The sequence below is a fragment of the Gekko japonicus genome, unplaced genomic scaffold (assembly GCF_001447785.1).
Source record: "Gekko japonicus isolate JY-2015 unplaced genomic scaffold, Gekko_japonicus_V1.1 scaffold2306, whole genome shotgun sequence".
Lineage (NCBI taxonomy): Eukaryota > Metazoa > Chordata > Lepidosauria > Squamata > Gekkonidae > Gekko > Gekko japonicus.
This window is the reverse complement of record NW_015176520.1, coordinates 164347-181366: the sequence shown is the minus strand read 5'-3', so window position 1 is coordinate 181366 and position 17020 is coordinate 164347. Positions and strand designations below refer to the sequence as shown.

General features: G+C 42.3%; 1 protein-coding gene across 1 annotated transcript in view; it reads left to right on the top strand.

Annotated features, from left to right (window-relative positions):
- KPNA1 (karyopherin alpha 1) overlaps positions 1-17020 on the top strand; it is a 49811-nt gene that overhangs the window by 1010 nt on the left and 31781 nt on the right. The gene's annotated exons all lie outside the window — the stretch shown is intronic.

Here is a 17020-nt window from a genome sequence, read left to right as displayed (position 1 = left end):
CTCTTCATCAGATGCATGGAGGGTATGCAGAGACTGGCCAGAGATATATAGGTGGTAAGGGGAGGGGGGAGAGGATGCGGTAAGTTCTATGTAGATGCAAAGCAGTTGCAAAAGTCATGAGAAAGGTAGAATGCACAATCCGGTCTGGCTTCTATTCCTTCTATTGATGAACCTGAATACAGCAGTTATAACAGTGGTAATAACATGAATGTACTGTTTTTTGTTGTTCAGTCGCACAGTTGAGTCCGACTCTTCGCGACCCCATAGACCAGATCACGCCAGGCCTTCCGGTCTTCCGCCGTCCTCTGAAGGACTGATTTGTTCTTCTTGCAGTCCAAGGGACTCTCAAGAGTCTTCTCCAGCACCATAGTTCAAAAGAATCTATTCTTCGGCGCTCGGCCTTCCTTATAGTCCAGCTCTCGCAGCCATACATGACTACTGGGAATACCATTGCTTTGACCATGCGGACTTTTGTTGGCAGGGTGATGTCTCTACTTTTTATCATGCTGTTTAGGTTCGCCATCGCTTTCCTCCCAAGGAGCAGGCGTCTTTTAATTTCATGGCTGCAGTCACAGTCTGCGGTGATCTGGGATCCCAGGAACGTGAAGTCTGTCACTACTTCCACAGCTTCCCCTTCTATTTGCCAAGGAGTGATGGGGCCGGATGCCATGATCTTAGTTTTTTTGATGTTGAGCTTCAAGCCCACTTTTGCGCTCTCCTCTTTTACTCTGAGCAAGAGGCTCTTTAGATCCTCTTCACTTTCAGCCATTAGAGTGGTATCATCTGCATATCTGAGGTTGTTGATCTTTTCCCCAGCAATCTTAATTCCCGCTTGTGATTCATCCAGGCCAGCATTTCGCATGATGTACTCTGCATATATATTAAATAAGCAAGGTGACAGTATACATCCTTGTCGTACTCCTTTTCCTATGCTGAACCAATCAGTTGTTCCGTATCCGGTTCTAACTGTCGCTTCTTGGCCCTTATACAGGTTTCTCAAGAGACATGTGAGGTGGTCTGGTACTCCCATCTCTTTAAGGACCTGCCATAGTTTGTTGTGATCCACACAGTCAAAGGCTTTAGCATAGTCAATGAAGCAGAAGTAGATATTTTTCTGGTACTCTCTTGCTTTCTCCATAATCCAGCGAATGTTGGCAATATGATCTCTCGTTCCTCTACCTCTTCGAAACCCAGCTTGTACTTCTGGCAGTTCTCTATCCACGTACTGTTGAAGCCTAGCTTGTAGGATCTTGAGCATGACCTTGCTAGCGTGTGATATGAGTGCAATTGTGCGATAGTTTGAACATTCCTTGGCATTGCCCTTCTTTGGGATTGGAATGTATACTGATCTTTTCCAATCCTGTGGCCACTGTTGCGTTTTCCAAATTTGCTGGCAAATGGAGTGCAGAACTTTAACAGCATCCTCTTCTAAGACTTTGAATAGCTCAGCTGGGATACCATCACCTCCACTAGCTTTGTTGTTAGTAATGCTTTCTAAGGCCCATTTAACTTCACATTCCAGGATGTCTGGCTCGAGGTCAGTGATTATACCGTCGTGGTTGTCAAGGACATCGAGGTCTTTCTTGTATAGTTCTTCTGTGTATTCTTGCCATCTTTTCCTAATCTCTTCTGCTTCTGTTAGGTCCCTACCGTTTTTGTCCTTTATCATGGCCATCTTTGCATGGAACGCTCCCTTGATTTCTCCAATTTTCTTGAAGAGATCTCTAGTCCTTCCCATTCTATTGTTTTCTTCTATTACTTTGCACTGTTCATTCAGGAAGGCCTCCTTATCTCTCCTTGCTGTTCTCTGGAAATCTGCGTTCAGTTGGGTAAATCTTTCCTTTTCGTCTTTGCCTTTTGCTTTCCTTCTTTCCTCTGCTATTTGTAAAGCCTCATCAGACAGCCACTTTGCTTTCTTGCATTTCTTTTTCTTTGGGATGGTGGTGATTGCTGCCTCCTGTACAATGTCACGAACCTCCGTCCATAGTTCTTCAGGCACTCTATCTATCAAATCTAGACCCTTGAATCTATTCTTCACCTCTACTGTATATTCATCAGGGATGCGATATAGGTCAAACCTGAATGGCCTAGTGGTTTTCCTAATTTTCTTCAGTTTAAGTCGGAATTTTGCAATGAGTAGCTTATGATCTGAGCCACAGTCAGGTCCAGGTCTTGTTTTTACTGACTGGATAGAGCTTCTCAATCTTTGTCTGCAAATTATATAGTCAATCTGATACACAATCTAATATACACAGCGGGTATACAGTGGTGCAACAGTGAGCAGGTGCTCCCACTCCCATGCTGCTTGTCTGCTGCAGATGAGGTTCTTCTGCTGTGCTGAAGCCACAATCAGAGTGGTTCCACCCACTCCCCTCCTTCTGTTCCCCCCTTGCACCAGTTGCCCACAGGCCTCATAAGTGCCCTAGATGGGCTGGTTCTGGCATCCAGGCCCTTGTTGTAAGCCGCCCTGAGGCCGCATGCGGGGAGGGTGGAATAAAAATGTAATAAATGAAGTGAAATGAATGTTTGACACCCCTGAGTTATGGGTTGACAGCAGGGCACAGAGGCCGAGGCCGCCTTTCCCTGGTGCTGGGGAGAGGCCGTGGCTTAGTAAGTAGAGCATCTTCTTGGCATGCAGAAGTTCCCTGGTTCAGACCTCGGAATCTGCAGTGGAATCAGCCAGGTACTAGGTGAAGTGAAAGCCTGGGAGCCTGGAGGATAGCGCCAGTCTGTTAGGTGATGGGAACCATCTCTACCTGAGCCTCTGCTGGAGTAGGCAGTATTGACCTGCATGGACCAGTGGTCTGGTTTTGTATGAGTTATATTCACCTGACTTGAACCTGTGTCTCACAGTTCGTAGTCAGACACTGTAACTATTACAGCGTGTTGGTTCATTCATTAGCCCTGCTATATGAAACACCTTTAAGCACAGAGAATGAATAAGAAGAGCCTTGCTGAATCAGGCCAGTGCTCCATCTAGTCCAGCATCCTGTCTCACACAGCAGCCAGCCAGTTGCCCTAAAGGACCAACAAAGAGGATGTAGAGGCTGAGGTTTTCTCCTGATGCAGTTTCCTGGCTCTAGCATTCAGAAGTTTATTGCTTCTGAATGTGGTGGTTCCCTTTGGTCTGTATACCTGCTAGACGTTGATGGACCTCTTCTCCAAGAGTCTGTCTAGTCCCTTTATAAGTTACCATCACTACATCCTGTGGCACTGAATTCCATAATGTAGTTACTTGTTGAATAAGTATCTATTTCCTGAATCTCATTTCCATCATCTTCATAGGCTTACACCCACTTTCTAGTATAGGAGAGGGAGACTTCTCCACCCAGGTTCGAATCCCTGCTTTGCCATAGGTTAGTCACACACACTCAGCACAATGTACCTTACAGGCTTGTGGTGAGGATAAAATGGAGAGCGATCTAAGCTACTTTGGGTTCCCGGTGGGAAAAATAAAGCAAATAAATAAACCTGCTTGGTGCCTTTAAGAAAATGTTTTGAAATAAATATAGGAAAAGGCAATTGGAATGTGGATTTTTTGGATCTGTCTAGCTGATCAGGATCTATGTGAAATAAACTCTTGTGCAGTCGTTTCAGACTTCTGGAATATCAGCATTCACGTATGTAATCCAACAGTTTTGTTAAATTAAGTAAGCAAGAGAAGTATGTTCTGAGTCTTCTTTATAGTACTAGGAAATGCCTTTCTTTGCCTTTCTGGGAGAAAGTTCAAGCTCAAAATCCAGGTCAGGTTGACACAGTTGGTGCTTGCATGATTTTGAAGGCTTCTATTCCTATCCAAAAGCCTCTTCAAACTTTCAAAATAAAGTTGGTCTGTGTGTATGTGTCACTTTGCAATGTTTGTTGGTGGCAGGAGGGTGCAGTGCAAGAAGGCTGTCAGCTTTTTGCCTGTTCAAACCTCTGGAACTGGAGATACTGATGGATTCTATACATGCATGGCAGCTACTAAGGAACTAGGTTACCATAGATCAATCAGGGTGTGTTGGGGGGGGGGGGCGTTATCAGTGCCTCTAGTAGACTTGGTCATTAGACCAGACATTCCTGTATGTGAGCATTAAAGAAGACAGTGTAATCATACTCAATTAATTTGTTTATATAGTAGCTCAATAGAAATGTCTTTAAAATCAGCGTAGTAACAGCAGCTGTTAAACAAATCTGTTTGGAGAGCCTTGCAACAGGCAAAGCTGTGTTATGTGTAGCTGTGTAGGCAAAACTGTGTTATGCAGGTAGGCTGCCTCCCTGACAGCTGCATGGTTTGGGGGCAAGCCACCCTCCCTCCTGCATTTGTTCACAAATGGTCCTCCAAGGCAGTTGGCGTTCTTGATTTTCGTGGAATACTTGCCTCCAGTAGCTGTTTTTGGCTGGTGGGTTGTCACAGGTATTCCAGCACCTGTCCTTCTGTGCTCTTGGGTGGCAAAAGTATAAGGGTGAGACAGTACTTAAGAGGGATGGAGCCTAGTGGGCCCTTATATCTGGTTGAAAGGATTGTGTGAGCCACTCCACTCCACCTGTCTTTATCTCCACTGTTGTACTCCCATTGGGATGATTTCCCTCCGGTTAAAATATGGCTAGGTTTCAGAATTTTCATTTTTGAAGGAATATAGACACCTGGTCATCATGGAGCTTTCTGGCCAGTGCAGAAACTTTCAATTTCTGCCATATATTTTCTACTTGGACACTGCAACACTTTAAACTGTTCCCCTGTCTGAATGTAGTCCATTGCAATCATTGGATAAATATATTTAAGGAATTAAGAGCCTCTGTTTTGAACTTGTCAGGTGTGCACACCTAGCTTTTTAACATAAGATTCTGGTAACTTTTTCTGTTTTCTATTTTTCATGCATTGCTGTCAGTGATTCTGGCTAAGTTATCATGACTGTTTTTTAGAATGGCAGCCTCCGTGTTCTTTCTTTTGGGCAAGTAATAAAGGTTCAAACCTGTGCAGAAGTACTGAGTATAAATCCCACTGAACCAGGCGAGATTTATGTCAGTGATGTAATGGCAAAAACATTTAGTAAATCTTAGCATATAAAACATTGTATACGTGATTAATTTCAGGATTGTATTTAGACTGGGCCTTTGTAGTAATTTCAAAGTATATTTGGAGTAACAACTTGATTTATCTTATCTGGAACCATATAAGAATTGAGATTTTTCCATGAAACAACCTTACTAGAAGTGTGTTTCCATTCAGGAGATCAATTTGGATTAGTTTCTGGGTTATAGCAACTAAGATTAAGCTATCATTGGGTCAGTAAAGATTATGCTATAATAAGTATTTATAATGGTGTTCCATGAGATCCTTCAGGAAGCGATAAGTTTCTGTTAGGATTTTTTAATAGTTTAATACTTCATACATATTATTGAAAATGGTGATTCTGTAATTACCTCAAAACGTAAGAATTGAGTCCAGTTCATCTCTTAAAAGCATTACATTTATTCTCAGGTACATTTTTAAAAAAGTTTATAGACTAGTTCCAGCTTAGTGTAGAGAGCATATTGCTGGCCAAATTTAAAATTTAGAAGGCTTTCATCTGGTTAGTAAAGAAGGACTGGTTTGCTCCTAATATAAATTTTAATACAGTGTTAATGCAGAGCTCTTAAAAAAAAGGAGGCTTTTTGCACCTATTAGAGAAGATAAGACTGGCGTGCTCTGAACTTATACACTTTTAATGCTAGGTATGTTTGAAACAATATCAAATAACATTCCTTTCAGCTTCATGTTGTTTTTATTTCTAAATAATCATGGGGTTTTTTTCAGAATACCAATTTGAAGAAATTATACTCTTGAGGCTTGTAGAGAGCAGTGTGCCAGCCTAATTCTGAAGGGTTTTGCATCTTTGTAGAAAAGAAGTTAAGGTCTGGCTTGCTCCTGACATATTATTGAGTTATATCAAGAGGCTGATACCTTTGAATAGGATTACTCCTGAGGAAGAACTGGGACGAAATGAGCCTAAATCAGAGTGCTCATTAAGGGATGGATGGACTTTCTCTTGTTTAGAGAGATGGATAGACTTTTCCTTGCAATATTATAAAGAATTAATCAATAACAATCTTTGGCCCCGGTCACATGGCAAAGTTGCCGCGGGAGAGGCACGGATGGTGGGCGGATTATCCGGGCGCGATCACACCCCAACATCTGGGAAGTGGAGCGCACCTGTGGTTTACCGCCGACAATACGAGTTAAAAAATTAGTACCTCCAAGGTACTAGTAAACGTTTGCCATGGGCTGCCTCCAGACTCCCCTGGTGTGATTACGCCGGCGCACGGCATTCCCCTCCGGTCCCTCGTTTACCCACTGGCGCCTAGGGAAGGACCCGTACTGTGCCGCTGGCGTGCCTGATTGCGTAATCGGGGATCAAACTGCGCTGGGGCAATTAGCCACGCCTCCCCTCCGCCATATCCGGCCCGTGTGACCGGGGCCTTATACAATGTTTTTACATGCTAAGTTTTACTAAATGTTTCTGCTATCACATCACAGTGTCTGTATCTCTTGTATCTTCTGTAAAGATAACTGTGATCCCTTGTGTTTTGAGATTTATGTCTGGGCAGACATGCATAAAATTGGTCTGCATCTCTTAAATCTTTTGCCAAGACATGCAGACTCAAACTCCTAACTTGTTTATATGCACTAATTTTTGACTTCTCTGCTCTTTTACTATCATTGCTACTTTCTGCTTTTCTGGGTCCTGGTAGGAAACGTTTTCCCTTCTCTTTACTGTTGCTTTCATTGTTTTGTTGCTTTGACATTTGATAAGAAAAGAAATGCAGGATGTACATTTGGGAATGAATAGATTTCTATTACAGAGGATATCCAAGCTTCTCATTTTGGCTTTCTGAGGCAGGTCTTCTTGAACACAAAGGTGGAAGAAATATAGTGTGGTGGAGAAGTTCTCGGAAGTAAAAGGCAGCTGAGGATGGAGGAGGTAGAAAGCCCAGTAAAAGATAAAACAACAGTCACAAGTGGGAGAATCTCTGTTCCATGAATAGCAATCCGGATTATGACAAACATGGAAACAATTTATCTCTAATTCTCTGCCTTTACTGGGTTTTAAGATTGTTCATGCCAGAATATACAATTTGGTGTAGCCTAATTTGTGGGCTGTTTTGGGATGATCTAATTAACATACGTTGAATTGCAATTTATCCTTGTCACTAGTAATGGAATACTTGGAAACCCCTCCTCCAAATCTGGATGTGATGCTCAGGAAATAATATCCAGGCAAATGCTCAATGAGTTGAAGCTGAATAAATTGCTAAGTCAGCAAAGAGGCAGAAGGGAGGGGGAATTCTCTGTAGAGCATGTGTATGCCTCATGTCTTTTTGTGTTGTAAAAGTTATAGTGCTCATAGCAGCTCGAATACTGCTAGTGATCTTCCTTCTCCCAATGTCACGGATCACTTTCTGGAGAAGCACTGCATTCTCTGCTCAGTGCTAGCTGGGTGATTCATTCTGCAGTCATGCCACCCAATGTGGCACTGAAAGTTGGACTACAGAGGGTTTTTTAAACTTATTTATAAAATTATAACCTATACTTTCAGTATTTGAGGCAGCTTCCAAAGCAACAGCAGTATAAATAATGAAAATAATGAAAATTTCATAAAATCCACCATGTAAAACCCACCCTGACCAGCACCTACACATTTTTGAGCATTTTTAACTCTACCCAGCAAAACAATGAAGGGAGAGGGGGGTCGGAAGCAGGAGAATACAAACAGAAGGCGCAACAACAAACTAAGGAGACCAGCTCTCTGCAACTGGGGAAGAGAAGAAAACAATACACAGCTCTTAACAAAACCTTCAACATCACTTGGCGGATTACAAAATATTTTTTAAAAACCAGGTTGATCAGACAGCATAACAAAGTCCAGTGAACAGTGCTGGAGGACTACAGTTACAGAACTGGGAAACTATGCAAAAACAAAACAAAACACCTGCCTAACTCATGGCATACCATAATACAGAAAGTGGGCTACAGAAGTATAAGGCAATACAGTGAATTCAAGGCAATAACATACAGTAAACACAGCAACAGAGTACAGTCCTGTTCCCTTATAAAACTGACCTAGTGAAGGTTCCATTATGCAACAGTTATAATCCCTCTATAAGAACGTTAGTGGTCAGTAGGCTGTGGCTGGGCTTATTGACCCGCTGGTGTTTTCTACTAGCCAGCTGTAATGTTCAGTCCATCACAGTATACTCTGTAAAGGATGTGGGGGGGACAGTAATAGGAGGTGGAGCCCTGTGGCCCCTTATGTCTGATTGACCAAGCCTCCCCCTCATTGTATCTATTAAATTCTTTAAACTTAAGGAATTAAACTTGCCATCTTCAGTTTTATCCAACCTTCAATTTTATCTGCCTTAATGAAAACATGAAATTCTTTAAATTGTTTTGGATTTTTTTACATTTTTTGCCATTGCAAATTAAATTTTTGTTTAGCAAATACATAGTTTTTGTAATGCTCAAGTATGGTACAACGCATACATATTTCTGGAAAAAGATTTTCTTCTCAGAATGCCAAGTTCATTGAGCCAAGTACATTTGGGATTTTGTTTGCATCGCAAAGTATACATGCTGTATAGTACGTTACCTTGTTATAAATGCTATGGCGTTGCTGTAAAATGGTTAATTTTAGAAGCCTGTCCCACAAGAATTTATTACAAAAGTAGACTGGCAGGTTTTTCAAAAATGATTTCTGTGTGCAGCATTAAGACTAATACATTTTGGTGGCAGGAATTCCTAGAGTCCACTTTTGTCAGGTACTGTTTTTCCAGATAAAGAGAAGGGCCGTTGCTTACTCAGGAGTCTGCTCTGTAGCTAGTAGGAAGTTCAAGCATTGACATTCTTGGGGGGGGAAATGTCTCTGGTACCAAGGCAGGGAATGGCCTTGAAATCCACTGCCAGTCTAAATCCATGAAGTCCAACACTATTCACCAATAAGCTGTCTTAATATAAGCAAGTGATTGGATGTACGCTTGCTTGGGACTAAGCCCCAGTGGAACTTACATCAGTATATATGCACAAGATCCCATTTTTAAAATTTAATTATTTGCTATATTTATAACCCCACCTTTCTCTCCAGTGGGCACCCAAAGTGGCTTATATCATTCCCCTCTACATTTTATGCTCACAACAACCTGGTGGGGTAGGTTAGGCTGAAAATATTGTGACTTACCCAAAGCAGAGTAGGGATTTTAACCTATCGCTCCTAGGCCGTAGTCTGACACTCTAACTGCTACCCCATGCTGTGTCACTGAATCTCCTGGCTACTGGATTTGGATTTTTAAAAAAATCACAAATAGGTTTCAAATCTGATTAGTTTTTTTTTCTTTAAAGAAGTCTCCCTCGTCGATTGCTGGATAGGAAAAACATTGTTTTTTGTAGTGGCGCTATATTTCTCTTGTTCTTTTGGGTGATGACAGAATGGCAAGGAGTAGGGTTGCCAAATGGGGCCGGGGGGTGGGAAATCCCCCGCTTTGGCGGCCCGATTTCTGACGCAACAGAATCGGCCCCCGGGGGAAACCCCACCCCCGTGTGCACGTCACCCGGATGTGACGTCGCACGCTGGGGGTGGGGCCACAGCTATTTGAGGGGGAAACTCTGTTTCCCCTCAAATGGCTGTGGCCCCGCCCCCAGTGTGCGACGTCACATCTGGGTGATGTAGATATGTCGCGCGTGCACCTGGAGGTCCCCAGGAGTCCCCCGCCGAGGAGGTGAGTACCATTTGGCAACCCTAGCAAGGAAAGGGAAACAGCCACCCAAGACAACTACAACATTAAGAAAAGCTGCTTTTGATGCACAGGAAAGCCTTGACTGAAAATGAAAGTAACAGTTGGCTGCAAGCCTAGCGCTGAAAGGTCTTAAGGGCCCAGTGGAGCAAATTCTTTGGGCTTAAAAATGTACTTGCCAGGCTGAAAAACATCTTTTCCATTGTCAAGTGCTTTTGTGGAACTGGGTTATTACTGTCTGTTTAGGAATGCAGCTAGAAAGGTGACATCAAGGCAAATCCAACTGGGACCCAGCCTTTAGTTATGCTATAGTCCGCTTTTCTCACAGGGGCTCAGAATGGTTTACAGAGAGCCTTTGGTAGCCCACTTTAAGGTATTTGATAAACTTGTGGCAGTTTCTCAGCTTGGATTAGAAGCAAGAACCCCAAGAACAGAAGCAAAGAGGACATGAAAACGTAATTAATCCCGTGCCTTGGGTTTGCCAGATGTTTCTGCATCCCATCATTAGAACAGGGAGTATCCGTGGGAGTGCCCAGTGCTGATACAAGTCAGTCCCCGTTAAAAAATGCAACCCCACCGATAAATTTGCCCTGATGGTAATTGTTGCTGCTGTCCCTGTTACAATTCAAGTTGACAGTTTTATAGCAGTGAATTGTATTTAGCTACGGTCTTAATAGGAAGAGGTTACCGAGAAGTTGATAAAATCTTGTTTTTCCCATGTGTTTATCGTTAAGATGGTAAACTAGTCATATTTGTCACTATGTGCAATCCCCAGCGTGTTCCTGTAGCAGCCCCATGAGAGCTGCTTTGCTGAATCTGACCGGGGTCCACTTACAGCACTTGCTATGTAGATGCCTCTGGGAGTTCAGAAAGCTAGGGCATGGAGAGACAGTGTGGTGCACTCTGTTGGATTAGGACTTGGGCGCCTCAGAGGTTAAGACGCTGAGCTGCAGACCGGAAGGTAGCTTGGCAGTTCGAGACCCTAGTGCCACGTGACGGAATGAGCTCCTGTCTCTGGCCCTGGCTCCTGCTAACCTAGCAGTTCAAAAGCAAGAAATTAAAGGTAAAGGTTCCCTTGCTCTAAAGCTAGTCGAATCCGACTCTAGGGTTGCGGTGCTCATCTCTGTTTCAAAGCCGAAGAGCCAGCGCTGTCCAAAGACGTTTCCGTGGTCATGTGGCCGGCATGACTAAACACCAAGGCGCACGGAACGCTGTTACCTTCCCACCAAAGTGGTACTTATTTATCTTCTTGCAATCTCTTGCTTTCGAACTGCTAGGTTGGCAGGAGCTGGAACTAGAGACGGGAGCTCACTCCGTCACGCGGCACCCGGGTCTTGAACTGCTGAATAAATAAATAAGTACCGCTGAGGTGGGAAGGTAACAGCGCTCTGTGCACCTCGGCGTCTAGTCATGCCAGCCACATGACCACGGAAACGTCTTTGGACAGCGCTGGCTCTTCGGTTTGGAAACGGAGATGAGCACCGCCCCATAGATTTGACTGGCTTTTGAGCAAGGGAAGCCTTCACCGCCCCATAGATTTGACTGGCTTTTGAGCAAGGGAAGCCTTTACCTTTACCTCAGATCCCCACTCACCATGAAACTCACTGGGCGAGTCAGTGACCCTCAGCCTAATGTACCACACAGAGGTAGTTGTGAAGATAAAATGGAGGAAAGGAGAGGACAGTGTGTGCCACCTTGGGCTACTTGGAGGAAGGGCAGAGTGAAAAGGTACTAAATAAAATAATCATAAGATTTTATTTGTTCTCAGCATCTAGTAATGCATGCTGAACATGACTGTTTAGTTATCATGACTAGTAGCCACTGATAGGTTTATCCTTTGTGAATCTCTCTCCCTCTTTTCTACAATCATATAAACCACTGTGCATTGCTGTCCCTTTCAGTAGTAAATTTTGTTTTAGTTATTTGCCAAATCACTTCTTGAACTATAATTTTCATTAAGGAACCCAGTCTGAGTATAGGCAACCAGCAAGGATTTGCAAGGGGAATCTCATTTTCCCCTGTATCCTTTCCACAACTGTTTTCTCTTTTCCTCCTTCTGGCAGCCCCCGTATCCTCTCCTCTTTTCTAACTTCTCTCCTGTTCCCCATTCTGGGTGGGTAGCAATCAGATATTATGATAAACCATAGTTTGTGAACAATGGCTTTACTGAACTCTGTTTTAGCACAGTGTTTAAATACAGGCTGAGCAACAAGCTTGTGGTTTGTGATATCTGAATGCAGGATTCCTGGTTTGTTTAATAGCACCATCCTTGAACTCCTATAGAGAGAAAGACAGCAGCACAGGAAAGCAGAAATCCTTGCCTCTCCAGCTGCTTTCTAATGACGCTCCCTCTCTCCTTCCCTCTGCCTTCTTTCCACACCGCACCCAGTACTGAAGACTCACCAAGCAGGACTGTGCTTCAGAAGCTTTGGCCTCTCCCATGGGGAAATTTTAAAAGGTAGCTGAACTAGAGATGAACAATTTCTAGAAATCTTGAACAAAGTTTGAATCCAGTGGCACCTTTAAGACAAATAAAGTTTTTTTCAAAGTATAAGCTTTCGTATACAAGCACACTTCGTCAGACACACATGAAAGCTTAATACTTTGAATAAAACTTCATTAGTGTTAAAGGTGCCACTGGACTCAAAAGTAGGGATGTGCATTCAGTTCGTTCCCATTCGGCCCCCTTTCGGGCTGCTGCAGACTGATTCAGATTCTCTGATCTGAATTGGCTTGCCATTGAATTTTGACTGCCATTTGGCTCCATTATATCCTATGGGCCATTGAAGTCAATGGTGAAAACATAAGGATATATTCTGGGGGCTGGAAGGGAGGGGGTTTGAGGGAGAGACTCCAAACTCGCAGGGTAGCTTCTGGGGCCTCTGCCCAAGATACCCACCAAGTTTTAAGAACTTTGAACCAGGGGGTCCAATTCTACGGACCCCCAAACAGGTTGCCCCATCCCCTCCATTGTTCTCTATGGTGGGAAAAAAGTTTCCGGCCCATAGGATATAATGGGGCCGAAATTGACATTCGGCTGGCCAAAAGACTCCCAATGGCTGGTACTGACGAAATTGACATGCGGGAGTCTTTCTGATTCGGCTGAATCCGAATCGAGCCGAAGTTTTTTATTTGTATTTTTTGCACACTCCTACTCAAAAGTCTGTTCTGCTGCTTCAGACCAACACAGCTACCTATCTGGATCTTTCTTCATGGATATCTTGAAGCTGAAGGGTTTTCCCCCCCTTCTTGGGGAAAAAAGGGGAAATTTGGGGGAAATTGAAATATATGCAGTAATTTCCTGTCAAGCTTATACCTCTTTTACTGATGGAACAATATAAAAATGCATCATTTATAGCTTAGCATATAAAATTGTACTATTTGGTGTATTTATTGGATTTAGAAGTCTAAATATCTTAATTTTCTATAAGAAAAATTGTAAGTATACTCAGTATTTGAGAAACGGTTGCAGACTACTGCACCCTGTCATACCATAGCACATGCATCTTTAATTTTTGCCATCTGAGAGGCAGGAAAAAATTAAAAAGATAAAGGTAGGTGAAAATTTTGTAGTTAAAAAAAGTGTATTACTAGTTGGACAGAAACTCTCTGAATCGCAATAGGTAGGCCTGCCAGCATGGTTAGCTATTAACTTTATGAAAGCACTTTTAATTAATTTAATTTTAATTATTATTAATAATGCATTATCATTAAACATATTATAGCATATTGTTGACAACATTATATTTAAAGACATTTTGAAATATTGTGTATCTTTATAGTATGAGTCTTTCCCAGTGTTCCCCAAAATTTCCAAATTTTCTGTTGAGAAAGTCCTCAGACTGTTGTTTCATGCTGTACATTTGGAATGAATTAAACATTTTGTATGACAGGTTTTCTCACTTGCAAAGAGAAAATATTTCATAGGAAATTCCGCTTTTTTAGTTATCACAATTTCCCAGTTTTTCCATTGGGAAGACTGAAAAAAAATCCTCAAGGTTTTTAGTGCTATACTCTCTAGAGAGTGTGAAAAGAAGCATTTTACTGTTTTTAAAAAAGAAAATATCACATAGGATTTTCTTTTAATTTTAATTACTGTGCCTGGTAATTATAGTCTTTGCTTCTGGAAAGTTCTGGGCACTTGGCGCACCATCCAGTGCCCTTCAACACTCTCCTGGACTGTGGTCTTTGTCTTTTTAAGTGATCTTGCTTGGTGAACCTGGCATGTGAACACTGATCCACACAGAAGTCCCTTCATTTAGTAGTTACTTCTGGTCTCTAAGCAGCAATAACTGAGCCGTGCAAAAGCCATAAGGGCTGAATGACCCGAAGTTTCCGATTATGCCCCTGGATAGTACAAAGGCTGGATTTAGTCACAAATAAATCACTTTAATTGTTTTATAACAGCCAGCTGGTATGGACACATGTGCAGGAACTGCATGAATTACAAAATGGGAAATGTAATCTAAATACAGTTTAAATTGGTCTTTCTTCTGGGTGATTTAAGTGCATCTACCTTGCACCCTCAAGACATATGTGGCTCAGTTTTTCATACCTATATGTATTTCTCTGCATCTATTTGTTTTACCAAACGTATGCCCCACTTTTCTGCCCTCATAAGGACCAACAAGGGAGCTAAGAATTTTTTTAAAAAATACGTATTACAACTACATCTTAAGAGGCATTAAACCCAACAAAAACACATTGTTAAAACAACCAGGTTATGTTTAGCCTGCGTTTTGATTCCCATGCAGTTTGGAGGGATCCTTTTGATCGTCTGTGCACTCAAGCTTGAGTTTTCATCATCGTGAATAATTTGATGTCATCCACAAACTTGGCTGCCAGCTCCTTATCTCTGGCGCTAGACCCAATGAGTAATAGTGGTTTCAGTACATGCCCATGGGGTAGCCTACTGATGTCTTCCTCCTCTGTGGAAACTGTTCGTTTAAGCTCAGTTTCTTTAACCAATTTTTGTTCTGTCCTCTTATCCCATGGCTGCTGGATGGCCCCAGCCATAAGTTTGTTCGGCAGCTTTAAATAATTTTTTTTAAGTTTGTGATGCTGGATTTCCCTTTGCAACGCTAAGCTGACTCTTTCTCTGCATTTAGAAGTGAGAGAGAATGAAACCGACACCAGTTGTGCCCATTGGCACCAAGTTGGGGACACCTGATGTAGTCCGTATCTTTTGATATGGATTACCTGTCTGTGTAAATGCTTTTTTTTTTTGGGTAGCCGAGCCTCTTACCAAAGGATCTGCATGGCTGTTGCTGCCTTTTGTGTGCTTTGAGTAGCGCAACTGTGCTTTGAGTTACTTTCTTATCACGTTTTTTCTGATTAAGGTGTTTTTAATGTTTCCTGCATTTCTTCAAAGGCGCTCAGAATGTCATAAATTGCCCTCCTCCATTTTATCATCTTGAAGTAGGTGAGGATGAGAGAGAATAACTAGCCTGAGGTTCAGCCAGTAAATCTCACAACTATGTATTTATTATTTATTTAGTGGATTTTTTACCCCACCCTTCCTCCCGTGAGACAGGTGGGGATTTGAACCTGGGTCTCGTCAGGGCAGTGCTCTGACCACTGCACCACATTCACAAACCGTGCCTTGAAGGGACAGAAACGGCTTGCTAAATGAAATTAAAATGCCATCTAATTTTGCATCCTTTTCCTAAGTTGCTTCTTAGCCTCTGCAAGCGTAGTGCCTGTTGTAGCCTTCAGCTGGAGCGTGCTGGGCAGCGGTCTCGTCTTGGAGTTAAATAAATAAAGGCTGCCTTCCTACGTACAAGTCTTTGGGCCTGGCTAATGTGAGCAGGCGTCAGTCCTAGCTTTTCAAATCACTGGTTGTGGGTTTTGTTCCCCGATGTGAACAGAAGGAGTCATGGGTATTAAACACACCCTGCTTATTTGTTCTGCGTCCCTCTGCAACTCCCGACTTCAACCGAGGTTGCAAGGGTAGGGAATCTTTCGCTTTTTCTTGTAGTTAAAATTGGCCTTTCTGTCCTCTGCCGTGAAGTTCTTACTGTGTACAAGATAACGATCTTTCTTAAAGACCTTATAAGGTTGTTCAAGTCATGCTTGCAGCACTGAAATTCCGCTTCTTTATCAGTACGTTGGGAGCAGGTTACAGACCAGCAGAGCAAAGGCTGAAAGGGTATTCCTGGTTGACAAAGAGCGCATTAACTTCAGAGGGAGGAGTGGTGACTTCTATTAGTCCGAAGTTCGTGTTCACTGTCTTGTTCACCCGTTCTTACCCGCTGAGGCAACTGGAGAGGGTTGTTTTTTTTAAAAGAAACTCCCAGGTAATCTCAACATGCAGCCCAACATCAGTGCTTGATAATCTTTGTAATGCAGAAGGACAGGTCCAAAACCATAGGCCCCCTTCACCAACAGGCACTGGCTTCTGTATACACATGACCTCAAGGCCGTGGAATTGTTTGTGTGGAAATGTAATAGGCATTTGTAGCGGGCTCTTATTTGGGCCCGCCCTTCCAGTTTCTAGAATTTGGTCAGACCTGTACAGACAAGCTTCCAGGCATGAAATGTCTGAGAGAATTGACTTGAGTGCTAATATCCTAAGATCTTACTGCTGGTAGATCTGGTGGCATACTTCATGCTTGGATTTCCAGCACATCACACACCCCAGAGATGTGAAGGCCCATTAAAAAACCCAGAAAAATTTGGGGGGGAAATGGTTTTTTCCCCTGAAGCCTTTTTTGTTTTTTTCTGAAAAATTGAAAAAAGAAAAGAAAACGTTTTATTTTAACATGATGAATAAAATATTTTAAGACAAGGTGTTCAAATATTTTCCAAATCATTTCTAAAAAATATGTGTGGTATCAGATTGATCTAATTTCTGTGCACTGAGGACAAGCAAGTCCTAGGTTACAAACTGAACTCTCCAATGCAAGAACAAGATGCATTTCTTCCTTTAGGAGGTACTATTGTCACAAGAAAAGAAAAAGGTTTCAGTTTTGTTTTTGCATGTGGGTGGGTATTCTGTTTGTAATAATTGTTTGGATACACTATATTTTTAATAGGCTAGTTGTGATCATTTCATGCCAAGTAAAAATGTTCATAGTCATATTTTATGTTCCTAAAGTAACAGAATGACTTTCAATCTGGAAAAGAAAAAAGTAGTGCTAATGTAGCATTTTTTTCAATTTTTCCAAAAATTTCAATTTTTTCAATTTTTCCAAAAATTTCCATTTTTTTCAATTTTTCCAAAAATTTCCATTTTTCCGGAAAAAAAACAGGGTTTTTTCTGAGCTTCAACATT